The sequence below is a fragment of the Miniopterus natalensis genome, chromosome 8 (genome assembly GCF_054644295.1).
Source record: "Miniopterus natalensis isolate mMinNat1 chromosome 8, mMinNat1.hap1, whole genome shotgun sequence".
Lineage (NCBI taxonomy): Eukaryota > Metazoa > Chordata > Mammalia > Chiroptera > Miniopteridae > Miniopterus > Miniopterus natalensis.
Window position 1 is genome coordinate 31,149,935 of NC_142088.1, and position 14,442 is coordinate 31,164,376.

Here is a 14,442-nt window from a genome sequence, read left to right on the forward strand (position 1 = left end):
TAGTTTGAAATGCCCTAAAATTCTATTCTTGGACCTACTGGACTGTATAAGATCTGAGTTGAGGATCTAACTTTATTTTTATTCATGTGAATTGCTAATTGTCCCAGCACCAGTAAGAGGAGAGTCACCAACTCTTCACTGGTTTGTAAGTCCACCTCACGTATATACTATAGAGTCATATTTCTGGATCTGTTTCCAGGTACTTTATTCTGCTCTACTGTTGATCCATCAGTACATCAATATCACACTGTTTTCATTACTATCTCTTTAAGAAGAATTCCCCTATTTTGGGTCTTTCTTTTCCTCTTTTATTTCTTTTCTTTCCCCCTTCTTTATCTCTTCTCTACCTTTTATTCATTCTACTTTTTAAAAAGTTACCTTGTTTAGATTAGAATAAGCTTATCGATTACGTGGAAAATGTTTTATTTATCCTGTTGTCCACTGTGGGTATAGCCAGGAATCCAAATAATTATATTGAAAGGATTACTAGAGAATTAACCAATATATAAATACTTTTACTTATTAACCTATTAACCCATGTACTGGAAATAAAGAGAGAAACCAAATACAGTGTGGAAAGCGTGAGCTGTTACTTAGAAGGACCAGGGAAATAATGGGACCTGGAATAGACCCCAATCACTATGACTGTGGTTGTATTACCAAGAAGTGGGAAGAAGTGTATTAGTTCACAGAAAGCTGGCAAAATAGAATCGAGATCTCTGTAAGTCCATTAAGTGAAAATGTAAAATAATAAAGGAGGAAATAAAAAAACCCACACATAATGAGAAAACAAGAACTATGAACAGAAAAAGAGCAAAACATCCTATTTTACTCCAATCCCAGCCGTGGTTAAACCAGGGAAACTCTCCTAATGGAGTCACTGTAGAGATTATAGGATGCTTTGGAGCCAAGATCTCTAGTGTTATGATGCACTTCAAAGTCTTCAAAGTACAGAGTCATGTAGATTTGATTCATTACACTCTCAGCTGAAATAGACAATTTGTTTCAATTATACAACATAATGTTCATAATCCATCCATAATATATTAACTTTAGAAAAATACCACTTCAGGCATAAGTTTAATTGATAAGATATACAAATTGTTCTTATAACTTATCTACTTAAGATTCCCCTACTTCAGTTGTCCTCTAAATTTTAAATTCAGAGCATCTTGGTATACACGTTAATTATATATATATGATAAAATAGATAAATAAAAATCAGCATTACAGACTGCATGTGGGAATTAAAATAATTACAGTAATTCAGTAAAATAATTTACTCCTTTTCAAATAAAAATAAATATTGAAATTTCATTTTTGATAAGAAAATATTTTTACATATTTGCAATTGCCACAATATTTAAACTCATATTTTTATTTCTCCTACTGCATATTTCCCTGTTGTTTCAATTTAGCACAATTTTTTCAAGCTTGACAATATATTTTCAACTTATTAATCCCAAATGAAGAAATGTGAGGTTAAATATACAAAAATAGTGTAACACCCTTGAGAAAAATGGTATTACTTAGAGAAAATTTGAAAATATTTTGGAAATGATTTTTTTAAGGTATATTAGTGTAAAATACATTAAGAGACTATTAGTATAATTTTTTGTTAAAAAGTACTACTCTAACAACAATTGTTCATTTTCTTTGGTCAATATTTCTTGGGACAAGTAATTGTTCTTTATTAATGTTACTTTATGATATGTCCTAAGTTGTGGTATAAATAAAAATCTTTCCCTATATTATACGTTCAAAGTAATTTTCTTAAACAGTACATAATAGAAACTCTGAACCTATTATAAGCCTTTGAATCAAACAATGAGAAGGTATGTTTTTAAAAATGCCCTCGAAGGAAATAGGAAATTGTTTAAAATAAAAGCCTTCAGAAATAACATAAAAATAACTTTTAAAACAATATGTAAAATTCCCACACATAAATGAAAAGGTGCTAACATCAAAGTCAGGAAATACTGCTTGAATTGGACAAATTCCAGTTCTAAGAAATCTCCAGCAACAGAAAAATTACACACACACACTGTGCAAATGTTTTCTGGTAGGTTAAAAATTTTTGTTTCTAGAAACAAAGCAAATTTCATTTAAAATATAATAAAATGGCAAGTCAGTCAGTTAGATTGTTTCTTTTAAATGTCTTGTTTGATAAGACTAAAATAACAAATTTATAGAAAATATTTGAAAAAATTCTTGCAAAACTGATTCTTTTGAGCAAAGGTGAAAATAGAAAACTCATCTTGTATTTTTAGCTAAAATACATGTTATAGCATAGAGGTTAAAAACACAGCTAACAAGGTAGTCTTTTCTTGGTGGTGACCAATCCTCCCTCTGCTACTTACCAGCCTGTGACTTTAGGAAATGAGGAGGATTGCAATATTTGAAGCAATAATGGCTGACGCTTTTTAAAAAATGATTTGAGAGGCTTGCTAAACCCATTCAGGATAAATTCAAAGAAAGCACATATAAACAATTATATCAACACAGATGAAAACCAAATACAAAGATAAATCTTAAAAGTAGTTATAGAGGAAAAAAGGCACATTATCTTTCAAAGAGTAACAGAAAGACTTGAAGATAAGTTCTTAACAAAAAGTATGGAAACCAGCCTATAATGAAATGACATTTTAACAGTGCTGGAAAAAAAAAAAAAAATTATCCCCATCTAGAAACCTATACCAGTAAAAAACAGTCTTCTAAAGTTTGAGAAAAAATAAACTTTTTCCCCTAGATAACTGAAAGAAAATTTCAGCAGCAGACCCACACTAAATACATATATACATATGGACATAAATACACACTGAAGTGAGTTGTTTTTCTCCTAAGTTAAATCCCAGTTTACATTATATGATTTAGTCTAAGCAATCATCTCAACTGTGAGGTTGCCTCGAGAATTTCCTTAACTACCATAAAGCAACATTTATTTCGTTCTCCGTGGTCTGCTTTTTCCTACACTAATTGTAGTATTTCTTTGATGGCAGTATAGTCATTTGCTGTAATCTGACTCTTCCTTTAGGATGAACCTGTGGTAAGAAATAGTGCAAAACACTTAATTTGGAATCTGTGGTAAGAGAGAGTGGCGTGTTCACCTTTGTACCCTTAGCAGTTACCGCCCTGTCTTAGGCATGGTATGTATTCTCTATGTATTTGGTAAATAAATGATTAAATAAATCGGTGACTTTGTGCCAGTGGCTGGATAGGGAAGAATAAAAAACAGAGCCTATCTTCTACGTGGTTATAACCTAATAAAGATGACAAGCCTTTTGCACGTTAAATTGTTTAGCAAATTTATAGGCTCTCAGTGTAGTAATAAAGTGTGTCATCTAGACAGTTCTTCGGGATTCAGGAAAAGTACTGTAAGAGAGAAAGAAACTAGTTAGCTGGTCCGAATAAAATCTTACCAATTTTGTGCATCCTAATCTAGCTTTCTTCTGAGTGATACAGAAGGTTAAAATGTTTTTTAGGCTTTTTCCTAAGGCATTTACCCCCCCCCCCCCCCCCATATATATCAGGCTGTTAGGCTCTGAGTGGCCTTGTGTCTCTTGCCTGCCTACATGCTGTCCTCCTGGTAATGGCATCCCCGATTTCCTTGTGAAGTAAATTAACCCCATAGGGCACTGGCTTTGACACCTTGTGAATATGAACACCCCAATGAATACTACAGCTCTTTTAGACGTTTGATTTTATCCCTACGGCACGAGGTGTATAAAGACGGCGAAGGCCATGGGAGAAATCAGGGCAGTGGCTGCTCAGTGAGCATGGCTCCTCCGGCCCCGCTGGCTCCTGCACAGGCGACCGTGCCCTCTGCGGGGGCAGTGGCTTCGGGTCCCCTGAGTTCTCCTTGCTCACCAGAAGCCACAGGGGAAACTGGCCAATATGCTTAAATTTCCTGGTGTATCATCCCGAACCTACAGCGATCTTACCGTTTTATGTACTGCCTTTAGTAAATGTTACCTGGCTCTCGCATCTGGAATTTTTTTCTGACGCTAGCCCTGGATGCTTCTGTTACCTGAAAAAATATATTCCCTTTTTATATTAAGCTTAAGTGTTTAGGGTTTCTGTTGCTTGAAACCAAAAGGATCCTGACTCAGAAAATCAATAATGATGCTATAGGAGTTCAAGGGCTCTTCTCCTTGAACTTCTCCCGTCTTGTCATCCTTCCCTGCATTTTGGTCCAGCCGTTGAAAGTCACTTGCATTGCCCAGAAAGATTATGTTGTTCGGGTGCTTCACGTATTTATATCTATTCTGGTAAACCTTTAGGTCAAGGTCTAGCACAAAGATCATAGTTACATTTTCTGGAGGCTTCCATGATGAAAGGTTATTACTAACCTTTGCTTCCTCTTTATTTTCTTATCTTGAATTCTCAGCTCTGGGAAATCAGTACCTTCATTATATATTTTTCTTAACTATTATTTCAGATGATGAATGAGGATCATTAACTCCCTGAATCCTCGGCTATCCACAAATATCTTTCTCTCTGCTAGGAGAATGATGCCTGGTGCGACTAAAGAATTCTCAGGTTATCACACTTTTTTCTCAGCAGTCTGAGTATGAATCCTCACACTGCTTTTTAGCAGATAGGAGGTTGGACATAATTTTTTTCTTGTAAGTGACTTGTCCTTTTTGTGTAAAAGACTGTAAAATTTTCTCATAATCCTTGGAGTTCAAAAATATTTTACCATAATATGCCTTTACATAAATCTTTTGTCATTAACACTACTTGGAATTGGATGAGACATTTTAATCAGCAAGCTTAAATGTCTATTTAGCTTGGAGAAAATGTTTTTCATTATTTGTTTAATCACTGTCTCTTCTTCGTGTATTCTTTTTCCTTCTTCGGTAACTGTTATTCTTCAAATTTATGTCACCTCTGTCTATCCCTTAAGTCTCTTATCTTCACTCACATTTTCCATGTGCTAATACTTTTGTGTTGTGTTTTCAGCTGTCTCTTCCACTAGCTACTCTATTTGTATTTAAGGTTTTTTTAAAAAAAAATTTAATTTTTTAAAAATTAATTCCAGAGAGGAAGGGAGAGGGAGAGAAAGATAGAAACATCAATGATGAGTCATTGATCAGCTGCCTCCTGCACGCCCCCTGCTGGGGGCTCAGCCCACAACCTGGCCATGTGCCCTGATGGGAAATTGATCCTCGACATCCAGGATCACAGGTTGATGCTCAACCACTGAGCTGTGCCGGCTGGGCTCTATTTGAGGTTTTGACGGTGCCCATCCTCTAATTTATCTGCAGAGATTTTTAGTGCAAATTATGCATTATTTCTAGAAATTCTTTTCTATATATGTGCCTCCTTAAAGGTTCTTTCTCAGATTTCAATAATGAACTGTACCTACTGTTTTGCTACTTTTGTTTGTACAGACTGATGGACCCCTCACATGAATTGTTGTCCTTTGGTCTTTTCACTGTATCTCAGCGACAGTTGCCAGAGTACTGTCACAGGTTGGGCTCCTAGGAAACAGAACTGGAATGGAGATTTGTGCGCAGGACCTTTACAAAGGAGTGATCTTTGAACCAACACCTACTGAAGGGAGAGAAAGGAAGCAGAATTGGACAGAGGCAAACTTGGGCTACAATTACAGCCCCGGTGAAGGCTTCTGCTTCTGCCAGTCCCATTGTGAGTTCTGGAGTGGAGCGAGGGAGCTGTACCTCTGTTCTCTTGCATTAGATAGGAGCCACCCCCAAGCAAAGACATGACTTTGTTTTTGGCAAATATCTCTAGGTAAGGAGAGACCGAAAAAGGACTAATAGCTCAGAGCTGGCCTCTGGCACCACCCCTGGCAAAAATAATTCTGTCATTCTTGAAGAGGATCTGTGTGGCGCATCACATGCATCATCAAGTTCACCCTATGTGTCTAGGACCCAATGTGGGAGATATGACAACTACCAAGTATAGTTATTCCAATTATATTTTTAGAAAATGAAAACTGGGAGGGTTTATGGAACAAATGAACCCACTATGTATGCACCCCTATGTTTATAGCAGCACAATTTACAATAGCTAGGATCTGGAAACAAAGTGCCCATCAGTAGATGAGTGGATAAAAAAAGCTGTGGGGCATATTCATCATGGAATACTACGCAGCTATAAAGAAGAAGGATCTCATACCCTCTGGGACAGCATGGATGAACCTGGAGAAAATTATGCTAAGTGAAATAAGCCAGGGAGAGAAAGACAAACGTCACATGATCTCGCTTATATGTGGAATCTGAAGAACTTAATAAACTGATGAACAGAATAGATTCAATGACATGGAAGCATAGATGTGACTGACGAATGTCAGAGGGATGGAGGAGGGCAAGTGGGTGGAGGGGGAGAGATTAACCAAAGAATTTATATGCAGATATGCACAACCCAAGGACACGGACGATGGTGGGGAGAGGGACTGGGGAGGGGGATGGGACAGGGTGGAATGGGTCATTGGAGAAAAAAGAGACATTTGTAATATTAAAAAAACCAAAAAAAACCCTTAAGAAACAAACAAACAAATGAACCCACTATGAATCAGATCTATGCCCGGGGCCAGCTTCTTGGGTGTGCAACTTGTGTAGTCACACAGGGGCCTCATGCTAAGTATTCAATGCTTGGTTTAATGCTCCACTGTTGCCATCTTTAAATTTTTAATAATTTCTTGGCTAGGTGCCCTACATTTTTATTTTGCACTGGGCTTCATAAATTATATAGCTGGTCCCACCTGAACTTTAGGATCCCATTTATTATCTGTCTCATATGGCCCCGCTCTAACTCATGGGTCATATGATACAATTGTATATCTGAGTATCAGTGTTAACTTGGATCCTATGTTCAACTGTCCTCTAAATATATTCCCCTTTAAATTTCCATCTTCTAATGAAGAACCTAATATATTAATTTATCATATTTATTTTAATATTAATCTTCCATGCAGCAACTTAAGTTTGAAAATATTTATCTTTTTCACTAATACCACTCATGCATCTAGAAAAATGTCTGACATCTGATATATTATAGGCTAAAATAAATAGTGAATAAATGAATGAAATCAATAAATGAATATACAGGAGCTTAGACAGTTTCATGTTGCTATCTCCCTAAAGCCTCTGATCTTTTATACTTTGTACAAATTTTCTCTAATTGTTACCATTATCCTGCATTACTGGTGTTAACTTATCCAGTACACAGGTTAAAAAACTAAGGTTTAAATAATGAGTAGAAAATCTGAGTTCAAATCTGTCTGCCTTCCAAGCTTCCATGTTGTTTGTTTATTTTTATTTTTCCATGACCTGACATCCCTTCTAAATGGAAAATAATAGTCTGGAAAATATTAAACCTGGGCAAGATGGTTCTAAGAATGATTGTTTTTCCAGTGAGTGCTTAAGATCCTGTCCTACTGAAGGAGATTAATCCCACAACTGGGGTGAAGAAGGCAGGGGCTTTCCTTTCATCTATAATATTTTAAGCTTCTTAATCTCTGTCCTTCCTCCTCACCTGGGAAACATTCATTATCTTGCCCTTTAAAACTGTGTGTATGCACAGAAGAGTTATTGGAGGAAATGCTTCGGGTCCTTTGCCCTTTGAGAGCCACACTCCATCATCTCTTTACATGGTCACTAGAATCAGTATAGAACAGAATCTTGGTACTGTTGCAAAATTTATTATTGACAATACTAATTTCTCTCATGAAAGAGCTCACTAGCAGCCTGGAAGGACAGCCAAGTTGCCAACTAGAGGACGTGTTAATAGTTATTACTTGTGAAAAGGTGACCCTTAATTAAAAGAAAAAAATCTCATCTTTAGTTCTCCTAAAAAAGAACTATTTCACCATAAGTTACATTTTTGTATAATTTATTATTAGTAGTATAATATACTATAATATTTTATTAATATATGTATTTGTTATATTGTTATAATGCAGGAATTACATGTGATTGTGTTTAGGTACTTTAAAAATAGCTTTATTGAGGCATGATTGACATAAAATAAACTGCATATATTTAATGTGTACAAACTGATATTTAGGACATATGTATATGCCATAAAACATCAACATCATCAAGATAATAAACATGTCTATCATCAAAATCTGTTTATACCCCTTTTTAATCTTTCCTTCTAGTTTCTCACTGTCTGTCATTTTCAAGGAAACATTGAATTGTTTACTGTCACTGTAGATTAATTTTTATTTTCTAAAATTTTATATAAATATTATCACATGTTATGTGATGTCTTTTTCTTCTGGCTTCTCTCAATGAGTATCTTATTTTGAGACCCATTTCTGTCGTTATATATACCAATGGGTCATTCCTTTTTATTGCTAACTAGTATCACATTGTTTAGATATACTACAATTTGGTGGAGTTTTTATATTTTAGTCTTTGGCCACTACCAATAAAGCTGCTGTGAACATCTATGCACTAGTCTTTGCAAGGATACATGCTTTCATTTCTCATGGGTAAATACCTAAGAATGGAATGGGTTGGTCACACAGTAGGTGAATATTTACGTTTTTAAGATCCTGCCAAATGTTCTCTAAAATGGTTGTAGCATTTTATATTCCTGTGAAAAGTGTTTGAGGGTTCCAATTGATCCACCTCTTTGTCAATACTTGATACACTCAGCCATTAATTTTAGCTAGTTGGTTTGTAGTTCTATATCATTGTAGGTTTTTTTTCTCTCCATTTTTCTAAAGACTAATGATATTGAATATTTTTCCATGGACTTAGTATCAATCCACATATCTTCTTTGGGAAAGCATCTGTTCAAATATTTTGCTCATCACTTTCATGGAGTGGTTCATTTCCTCATTATTGAATTTTGGAAGTTCTTTATATGTTCCAATTTTTGTCCCTTTAACAGGTTAGCTCTACTTAACATGTTCACTCTTTCCCCTAGTGGCCTGTACACACAAATACAGTTATAATAACTATTTTCAAGTGACTGATTTATAATTCCATTATCTGTCATTTCTGGATAGTTTTCCATTGATTGATTCATTTTCTGCATACCAGATTGGGTGCCAGACAATTATGCATTTTGTCTTATTGGATGGCGGACATTTATTTGATTTTATGTTTTCTCATGCCTTGTTCTGGAAAACAATTACATTATTTAGAAACCATTCACTCACTTGGGTCTAGCTTTTAAGTTTTATTATCCTTTACAAAGCAACATTTAGTCTAAGATTAATTTTGCTCTACCAATGAGATAAAACCCTTCTGGGAACTCTAGCCAATTTACCATGAATCACAAATTTTTTCCACAGTGGATGGTGAGAAAAGGAACTATTCCTTTCTTTGTGCAAACTTCCAGGAATTATTCTTTCTAATCCTTTGGGTTGTTGCTTCTCTGGCCTTAGTTTTCTTGGATGCATGTGCTAATCACTACTCAGCTGAAACTCAGGTGGGTAATTCTGCAAGGTTCTGAAACTCTCTGTGTGTAAAGCTCGTTTCTCCCATACCCAGCCCCAAGATCTCAAGCAACTTTTACTCTCCTGGACTTCCAACTCAGTCTGCTCAAATCACGGAGAACATTAAGTCCTCCCAGTGTTTCCTCTACTGATATCATGGCCCAATAAGTCTTTCCAGGTAGTAAAGTAGGACAATAACCAAGTCTCATCTCATTTGTTTTCTGTCTCTCAGGGATTACTATCCTTACTTGCTGGATTTCCAGTGTCTTAAAAACTTAACTGTTTTTGAATAATTTTTAAAATTATCTTTTCAGTCACGTTTCCTTTTCTTACCCATGTTACCTCATTTTGTCCAAAAGCAGTCACTGAGGTTACAATATGTGATATTGAATACTCTTAATTCCAAAGGTAAATGTCAAACAATAGTACTAAATTTAGTACTAAATAGGGGTTTCAAGGAAAAACCCCCTCAAATATTCCCCTAAATAGTCCAAAATTTATGCTTCTGTTAAGAACATTTTCCTTTTAGGAGACTTTGACTATAGTGATATGAAGCCTGGCAATTCTTGTTTACCCTTTATAGTTGTCAGGCTGAATTTACAAATACCATTGCATTTGGGACTTTTTGCTTTTACTTTCAGGCTTCTGTCAGAGATTTAAAAGAAAAAAGAAAAATCAGAACCCTTCTATACTGTGTGGATTCTCACTTTCAGCCTTCTAAGGTCATCAACAATTTAAAGTACTTAATCAGTCTCAGGTCAAATTCACAAAGAATGAAACTTGCAAGATATTTTTAATAATTATGGTTGTAAACTGTTATGCTTATTTTTGTTAGTGTTTTGGTTCAGACCTCTCTAATATTTTATTTACTTTTAAATTTTTTATGATTTACTTAATAAATAGCTTGCTAATTATTTTTTTAAAAAGATATGTTTTATTTATATTTAGAGAGAGAGGAAGGGAGTGAGATAGAGAGATAGAAACATCGACAAGAGAGAGAGAAACACCCATAGGCTGCCTCCTGCAGGCCATCGAGCCTGCAACCCAGGCATGTACCCTGACCAGGAATCAAATCTGTAACCTCTTGGTTCATGGGTCAACGCTCAACCCCTGAGCCAACTGTCCAGGCAAGGCATGGTTTTACATATATCAAAATTTCTAGTCTTAGAAAACAACCCTAGGAAGGAAATTTTTACCTTTTCCCCCTTTTTATTAAGTGGGAAAAGAAAGCAAAACAGTCTTTCAGCCAGGAAACAGCAGAGCTGGTGTTTAAGCCTGTTATCCTATTACAGTCTCTAATTAAGATATCAGATTTATATATCCACTTTGCCTTTCATTATTTAGGATTTGAGGTTAAACTTTTATTAGATTCAGTGACCAATATTTGTTTTATGTTAATGCTAAATAAGGGTATAAAAATTCTTATATAATTTTAGAATTTTGAGGCAATGAAAGTAATTGTATTCAATTTATTAATTTTATAGGTGGAGATATGAAAATTTAGTCATATTACTCCAAGCCAACTAGCTAGCTAGAGCCAAACAGACTTATTATTACATAAATTATTGTAGACATTTTAAATAAAAATTTCATATGGCCTAATTTAAAAAAAACTATCATTTGGATAAAGGGATGTTCATTTTCTTTCTTTCTGCTTGCTTAATTTTTCTCAAGTGGTTATTTGAGAAAATATTTTTTCTCACTCCATTTCATTTTTCCACCTTCCACTCCATTTAATTGAAATAGTAAATTAAGTAACATAAAGAAAGAGATTTGTATTATTTTTATTGTTATATCACCTAAAAAGAAATTATTTTGTTAGTGAAAGAAAAAGTATAGTGAATAGTCAGTTACTAAGGTAACAAGTAGGTCACAGATAAAACATCATTAGAATAGAATTATGTCAACTCTGGTCTTGCTACACAGACGTGTGATGAAAGGATTGGCTACATAGGTTATCAGGTGGGAGCGTGTTAGAAATGCAGAATCCCAGGCCTAGCCCCAGATCTGCTCATTTAGCATTTGCATTTGTGCAAAATCCCCAGGGGATCTGTGTACATAAAGTTTAGAAGTACTGCAGTTTAGAAGTACACAGTATTGCAGCTGTGTCCTCCTGTTCATTTATTTCCCCAGTAAGAAGCTATAATCTGGCTAATTACCCTTGATTAGCAACCCTTATGTGGGGGTGGGAGAAGGAAAGTTGAAGCTTAAACTCCAAATTACTGGTTTCAAATTGAGAAATATCACCTGCTTGATTCCCTAAGACCTTCCCATCTCTACCCAGCTTTTTCAGAATATCTGAAGCTAGTTAACCCTCTGAGTGACAAGTTGTCTGTACCTAAAAACACTCAGTAGTATACTGTTCATCTTGTGATTTCTTGCTCCTCTGTCTTTTTCTCTATAGATTATTTTTTCCTTTAAAAATCTGTGGAATTTATTTATTTAAAATATATCTTTATTGATTTCAGAGAGAGGAAAGGAGAGGGAGAGACAGAAACATCAATGATGAGAGAGTCATTGATCAAGCCCACAACCGGCACATGTGCCCCAACCGGGAATCAAACCCGATCTCCTGGATCCTAGGTCGACGCTCAACTGCTGAGCCAAGCCTGGCGAGGTGTAAAAATTTGTGGAATTTAAACTCGATATAATCAAAGAAGTTATAGATATTGAAATATTTTTCTATTGCCATTGAGTTCTCAAAGATTGTTCTTACATAATTTAGAATTTATTTGGAATGGATTTAGAAATGTCTCAGATATGATGAAAGTCAACTAACTCCTTTGAAATATACCACTGACCAAATAAATAATGTTCTTGAGAGACAATATGAGATTAAGAGGTAATTTTGAAGCAATTTTCTTAGTTTAATCAAGTAAATTCCAGCATCAAATTATTCACATTATTTTACTGCCAGAAAGCATAAATAGGAAAAATATATTATTGAGTTTCTTTGAGGTCCATATGCTAAGTGATGAGATATATAAAAGCATGGTAATTTGGCATAAGGATTAGAGTTCTGGGTTCTGGACTAGTTTCCTCTCTAGTGGAAGAAAAAGGCTACCTCTGCATTGTGAATTTAGACGTTCTCCTGTCCTATAAGACTAGGAACTCTAAAATGGCTCACAGGGACCAAAAACTCAGCCTATCTCAGCCCCTGGGAACAAATCACAACACATCTGTTTTGTGAAATGAGCAAATATTGTCTGTGGTGTTTAACTAGTCACTGTTTTATATTATTTGTAGGCAGCACCACCGGTCATTATTGCTGATCTTTCAGTTTTCATTCTAAAACTTCTACCACTAGAATTACTAAAATGGTAAAAATAAATGAACATATGCCACTATCTCTAAAGGGCTAAACTGAAATGTATATTTCCTGTAAATGGTTTTTTTTACCCCTATATTGTAACGGCTCTAAATTCTGGCTGTATTTTGACATCATTTGGAGAGCTTAAAAATGTGCCTGGGCCCCACCTCATAGTAATTTTATTCAAACTGTCATATAGTTTATTATTTTGTAAGTTCCTCGAGCCCTAAAGTGACATAAACAATTCATATACCTCAAATGAGGCAGCTTGCCAACACAAATCACAGGAATCAGTCAGTGGGCAGGGATGTGATAATTTTGTGAGCAAGTAGAGATAATGGGGCCCTGAAGGTGTCTTATCTTTGATTTTTTTTTTCTGTTTGTCTTCCACATCAGTTTTGTGCCTCATTCTATGATAGAAACATTTATGTCATAGAGTAACTATATGTTAGCAACCTGGTGCTCAATGGCATAATTATATGTTGGTACCAAAGCTAATTTCAAGGTCTGTAAAACTCAAATTTCTTGCCCTGAGTTTTGATAATTTCTGGGAAATATAGTCTTAGAGTTCAGCACCTGCTCACATCCTAGTCTCACACATAAGTAGTGCTTTGCCTTTTGTGGTTTTCCTTGTGGTTTGCCTTTTGCCTTTTGTGTTTTTTTTTCTTATGTCCTACGCCTCCTTTCTACTTCTAATGACAATAGTATCAGTTCACTTCACTAACAACAAATGAATTCCTTGAATCTCAAGTAGAGTAGTGTAGTCTTCTTAGTGAAACTGTGGAACCATCTACAGCTCCATCTATGATTTCAGAGTTTTCAGTCTTATTTCACCTGATCTTATTAGAGCATTTCCTGGAAACATGCTGTACAACCCCAAGGGACTGTAGGAGCCTGGATACAATAGCTTATGCCGCAGTAACAAACACCCTCCAAGTTTCATTAGCTTACTAACAAAGGTTTGTTCCCCAATACATTACATATTCGCTCTTGGCCAGTTATGACTCTTCTTGAAGTAGTTTTTACTTCAGGACCCAGGATGATATTGCTGCCTCCAGCAGAAACACTAACAGTCAAAGCGCCAGAACAAGACCATGATAAACCGCACATTGGCTTTTAAACTTCTGCCTCTTAATATATCGCTTAACCTCGTATTTCACTGGTCAGTCAAGTCATAAAGTCACACATGACATCAACTGGTTAGGGAAGTTATGATTTCCTTTCCCTAACTGGAAAGGACAGTGAGTACTTACGCACAATAATACACTCTACCAGAGTGGCATTATGGCAAACAAAATTTATCCACTATAATGCATATTTTACTCTTGTTTGTGTATGTTTGCTCCTTTACAAAACTGAGATGGCTTCAGTCAAAAACCTTAAGGAACCAATTTTTTAAAAATGTTTTTATTGATTTCAGAAAGAGGAAGGGAGAGGGAGAGAGAGAAACATCAATGATGAGAGAGAATCATCATTGGCTGCCTCCTACATGCCCCTACTGGGGATCAAGCCTGAAACCCGGGCATGTGCCCTGATGAGGAATTGAACTGTGACCTCCAGGTTCATGGGTCGATGCTCAATCACTGAGCAACACCCACAAGGCAGAAATAAGTTTTTAAATCTTCTTTAGTTTATCAGTCTCATGTTTCCTCAACTTCTAGTTAATGCCTCACATACAGTAGGTGTTTGACAACTGTTCACTGTATTAATTAAT